The following is a 6,109-nucleotide window of genomic DNA, read 5'->3' on the forward strand; positions in this document are numbered from 1 at the left end:
TCTAGCATAAATGTTAACTTTTTTACGTTTTTAGCTATTTTTAGGGGCGTTTGCTTAGTGCTGCTACAATTTTTATGGGGTTACCAGTTAAAACAATTAATAAATGGAATTGCAACGTATAAATGACTGTAGCCCGTACTGACCATGCGAAGAGTACATTTTTGGGCAAATAATGCATAACTTGAGGTTGGTATTTCTGCATTGCTTTTACCAGCAATTATTACATGCTTGCGCAATTTTACATTGTTCATCCAAATACGCGATTTGTCTTGCTGAGGTCTTTGGGTTATAAGGTAGCTAGTTAGGCAGGTTTAATGCTTTGGCAGCACCTTTTCTCCATACTAAAAGATAAATTTTCCAAGCTTCCCATGATCGTTGATTGTAGCGTCCCGAGATTCCCTGAAGACGAAAGAAGACACAATACTCGGGCAGAATACATATTCAGCACGGAGAAGGTGTCTGGGCTATTGGCATGGCCCAAAAGGCCAGCCCACCCAGCGAGGTACAAGGGGGCTAGTTCAAAGTACAAAAGTGGTGCCTCACCAGCGCCGAGGGATAAACCACTATCGTATTACATGATCTCTTTTCTATGTGAATCGAACCCTTGCAGTGTGCAATGTTTTACCTCTCAAAATTCTCAATTCAAGAGTTTTAAGTCAAAGTTGGCAGGACACAGGATAAAGTATCTGCGGTGCCAAAAGTATTGGTAAACTTTCCAACCTTCTAAACCGGTGCAAATTTCCGAAATTGGGTTCTGGTTTTAGACTTAGTCATGAAAATATCTGCTGTTCCAAAAGTCCGCATAATCGCCAAAAGAGATTAGGTAACCTTGCAGGCTTTTGCAGTTCCTCAAGAAGAGTAGCCATTATGATTTTGATTTTGATTTTTCGAACTTCGTTACATGGATTTGCCGGCCTAAGGCCGTGGTCATTCTGCGCCCATATTTTTTGTTTTTGTTTCAATGCTATCTAACTGTCCGTCTGGGTTTTGTCTTAGTTGCTTAAAGAGTGAGAAATGTATTACGCTTTTACATACTTTATTTAGACAACATAGTATTCCAATGATGCATGCCTCCGAATAGTTCAGTTTTGATGGCATTCCAGTTAGTAACTGCTTTCTTGTAGGACGCACGATTGGGTTGTCTTATAAAATGGGCTAGGCTTTAGTAGCCTCCATGTAACGCGTCTCTGCAGGTTCCTACACCTCTAGCTGATATTTTGCTTCCTTTACTTTTAACTTTGGTGTAATTCACTCATTTCCTGCTTGCTTACCACTGCTCCTAGCAGAATGCGCTGAGTCATTCCTAAAGACATACTAGGTCCTATGACTATGGAAGAAGATTTATTACATACGTGGAGGCACGTTTGGGGATGTGAGCGTGAGCAGAAAGCCTCGTCACCATCAAGGCAACCGAAATCGCAAAAAAAAAGGTCTGCGCCGCAGGATTTAAAGACTAGACTGAGATTATCTGGTTCAAGTTTTGTTGAAGTACATTTACGTTGAGGGGGGATTATTCTAATTTTTAATTTTAGATAAACCATATCTGCCACGGCTCCGTTCTATAATTCGCACAGGCCCGCTTTCTAACATTGGCTTCCATGTATTTTCTAATGAATAGCTATGGGTTTTGCTTACGTAGCTAAATAAATGGATTTTATGGAAATGATGTTGGCACAGATTTCACTGTTTTCACTTATGGCTGTGTCGTTCATTGTTCACAATACATCAAGCAAATTGGTTGCTACTAACAAGAAAATAAGTAGAATATCTCTTCAGTGCTACTGATCTAAAACCGCAGTTCTATTTACCCATATGCAGAGGGAATTTTTGTGATCACTAAACTGTCACCTCTACTTGTGTAAGTTCGCGGCTAGTCATGAGGATTTATTTCAACGAAAACCCACAAAGGTCATCGTGTTGCAACGAGGCGGTGTTGCCGCTCTCCATGACTGTTGGGATTTCGGGAGCAAATGAACAAACCTCCATCTTCGGCGACTCCATCGAATCCCTTCACGGGGATGAACAGCATGAAAAGAATGTCATCTTGGCCTGCATTCTACTTCTATTCACTGTTGATTAATATTGTTTTTCCTGTTTTATCCAAAAAAGAGGCTTCGCAGTGAGGATGTTTGCTTCATGAGAGAAGAGTAGAGTAAACAACCATACGACCGTCTAGTCAAGTTGATATAGGGAAAAAAAAATATGATCATTCTACGGTTTGTGCGAGGTTTTTTGCTCTTTAGCATACTTTGCACAGGTACATTTAATGTACGTCACTTTTGTGAAGCCAAGCAGAAGGCCTATTACACTTCCGCTTATTTCTATGCCATAGCAAAGGGATCGGAACTGAGAATCTGTGCTTGCTTTTACCATATATGCATTTTTGCTGGATTTCGGTGACCCAAACATTTTCCCGTTTTGATTTTTCCCAAAAAGGAAGAGTACAGGGCTTTTTACGAGATGGAATTTGAAGTGGGAGCATTTTGAAGTGGTAAAAAATCTTTCACCTACTGCCTAAGTTTTCAGCTAATTGGGCAAATGTCATACAAGAATTTGATTGGCTACTTGCTTCTCAAGATTACCCAATCAAATTCTGCACCACTTCCAGCAGTGCTCCTAGTCCATCCTGAAACCAAATCATAATGCTCAGGTGGAGACCGTAGATCTGACGTAAGGAAGGTCTAGGGGAAACCACTGGCATGCTCTAGAGATCATGCTGCCCGGAGAAAATGCAAACGGCGGAGCCTTTAATGCCCTAGTAACCATAACCCTGGAGTTATGCAAATAGTGCTAAAAATGAGTTTTTGCTAGCAGCCTAACTTATAAATTTCATCGTATGCCAATGAGACTTATTTTAAATCTACTAATTACTATCCTATTTTTTAGCCAACTGGGGACATCTCCTACATGCATCTGATTGGCTACTTGTTTTTCCAAACTACCCAATCGAATTGTTGCAACCATTCGTATGGTTAACATTGACTCCGGTGATCTCAGTCTTTAAGATGGCCTTAAACGTGCAGCATTATTTTTAAATCGTATTTTTTGTGTAGATGTAAGGCGAATTAAAGTTATTTGTGAGCATAGTATACTATCGAGACACCGGAATCTTGGGAGAGAAAAGGCATAACGCAATCTTGTCGGGATTTGGCTTACTAGAGCGCCTCAACGACATAATAGTCTTTTACGCCTTTATTACTTGTACACAAAAACAATTGAACTTGAAAACATGGTGATTCACCTGTCGATTGAAGTTTACTCTGATTACAAACTGTGTGAAGACAAGACATCAAAGCAATGATTAAGTTGCTCCGCCATCTTCTCTCTTATCTAGTCTCTGTTTGCCTAACTAATTCGTTTGCCATATTTCATCGATACAATCAAGCTTAAAGATGCTCGAAATCACTTTCGTGAAGTAACTATATTTGAAGCCAAGCAGAAACCCACCATCCGCATTGGAAACGATACTCCGAAAGGCAACGTTGACCATTAAAACTCAAGAAAACTGCATTAAATCATCCAAAGCATAAAGTAAAAGCATGATGAGTTAGGGTAATCAGGTGTAAAATTATGGCACCTTATCAGTAAAGTAGACACCTCTTCATTGACAAAGGCCTAGTTCTTTCCCAATGCTGTCAAATTCCAGACTTGTTCATAGCCCATGACCATGTCTTGGTGTGAAGGTATTTTTAACAACCTACTTTAATTAAATCTGAAGCAGATTTAATGAATTTTTTTTCATGGAAGGCTACTCATTAAAAAGTCAAAAAAGCGTGCTAGAAAAGGCATTCTCTATCAACGTAGACGAGTAAAAAGCCAACACAGTCCAGATGTTTATGGTTCCGAGATAGCACCAAAATTTTTGCCAATTTTTCGGACTAATTTAATTTTTTAGGGCAAGAATATTCTCCACCTACTTTGTTGTACTTCACTCACATGAGGAAGAAATTTCTCATATTTGTGAGGTCGGTCTAAGGGTGTCACACATATGTGACGCTGGCGGTGAATGTGTCCACATGTGAAATTAACTTAAACAATCAGAATACGCTTTAATTTTTTGCCAGATGCTACACTAGACCATTAGCAAGAATTTATTCTTATTTGTTTTTATCGTATTTTGACTTTGACAAGTTCACTTCTGTGGTCTCTACTTCCAGAATCATCGAAAGGTGAATTAATTGTCCCCCGTTGCCCATCCATGCCATTCACCAATAACTAATGCTTCTGCCTCGAGTAGGAGATCTGTAAACTTTATTTCGCTTCAAATATTGGCTAGAAAGTGACCTTGTCCGTTCCTTGTCCTTGTCCTGATTAATCGGACCTAGCTATATGGAGAGCGCACCATGCGCAAACTTTTCACAGCAGCGGATGAACTTGTGCAGTCCATTTGCTTCTAAACTGGTCAGCATAGCCAGATTTAAAGTGGATAGGAGCGACACTAAACTGCACCATGTACACGTGTGTATGTGCGCTTAGGGGATTCAACATCTTGTACGACGAAAGTACAGCTAATTACCCTCCATTCGGTCTGCCGGGAGGCAGATCAGATCTGGAAACGACCTTAACCGGAAGGGTAGGGGAAGAAGAGAGTGGCAGAGTGAATTTTGGGAAGAAATGCCACCGCACAGCTACCTACCCAGCCACCTGCCTGCCTAATCACGACCACGGTGAACATGCACTTCTATCCTGCACAAATTAGTAACCACTGCCAGTCATCCCCATGATAGAAGGCAGGTTTTGACGGTTAAAAGTGTTGTCATGCCTCAGAATCTCCTCTCTATGTGGTCATTCACGTTAAGCGACGAGGGGGAGACTATGAACTGTCAGGCGTCGAAGTCCCTTGGCATTTGTCCAGTGGAAAATGAAGTAGGAATAAATGTGTTCTTCCCGATGGTAAATTACATTTGCCATCTAATGGTGACAAAAAGGTGAAATTTAATTTAGTCTTTAGAGATTTTGGACTTTTAGCCCCGAATATATGCCTAAAGGCGGATTAAGGCACATAAAAGTGACTTGATTACAGCCGCGCAGAATGGCTACCGTACCATTAGCCTAGGTGGCATGAGAAGAATGCCCTGTCTCCAGCTTGGAAGCCGCTGGTTTGGGCGCTTCAAAGGCTCTAGTTAATTTAATAGGTTGTGTTGGGTTCGTCCAAGCTTTTCTACCATATTAACAGAGAATAAACTTCCGGCTTGGGTAGAGGATTACTAAGTACTTCGCCATTGTACGTCCGACGGGCAAAGTGGCCCCCGGACCATGCCAATACTCCTCAACCCCCTAGGTAGGTCGAAAATACACATTCTACCCAAGTATTGTGTTGTCCTTCGTTTTCAAGGAAGCCTCGAAGGGCTGCATTCCAGGCCTATAGTTTTATCGTTCCCCGTGTTCTCGGCTACGGAGAAGCTATTGGGTTGAATCATTTCTGCTGAAAATGTACCAAATGTGGCATTTCCCTTCAAGTAAACAGAAAATCTGGAGATAAGCATTGTGTCAAACTCAGAAGTAACCGCCTGTTAACGAGTTTCAAGATGAGGTTAGACAAGCCGAAGCAGCGAGTCTTCACGTTCCTTCGACATTTTCTGAGGTATCACCGATTGAAAAATTGTTTTAACAGTCCCCTATTCCCCTCACAAAAGCGGGTGGTCTAGAAGTTTCTTAAGATATTCAGAAACCAGCTCTCTTTCGTCATTAGTCAGCCCGTAGGCAATAAGAAATTCGCCATAACTGGAGAGGCCGCGACAACTAATGTGGTGACAGGAGGGTACAGAGATGTGATGCAAAAGCTTATCTTGATATCCACAAGTAACCGAAATTCCTTGTTACTGGCTTGCAGTTCTAATGAATGTCATATTACTAACTAGTAGGTTTGCAGAGGGCGACGCCACTACTTGCAAGCCTTTGAATGCCTACTCTGAAGGCAGCTTCAATGACATCAGTCCCTGCGCCACCTCACAGTCACCCTTTTTTTACATGCACACACCAGGCAAGATGGAGGCGAAACCAGGTGTTACTTAAAACACACGTATTTTTGGCCCTGGTTAGTAGTCATGCGGGGAAACCAACCCTGTGGAGGAGGAGGAGGAGAAGTAGCAGAAGTGAGGTAGCACGC

This window comes from Echinococcus granulosus (genome assembly GCF_000524195.1).
Source record: "Echinococcus granulosus chromosome Unknown EG_S00032, whole genome shotgun sequence".
Taxonomy (NCBI): domain Eukaryota; kingdom Metazoa; phylum Platyhelminthes; class Cestoda; order Cyclophyllidea; family Taeniidae; genus Echinococcus; species Echinococcus granulosus.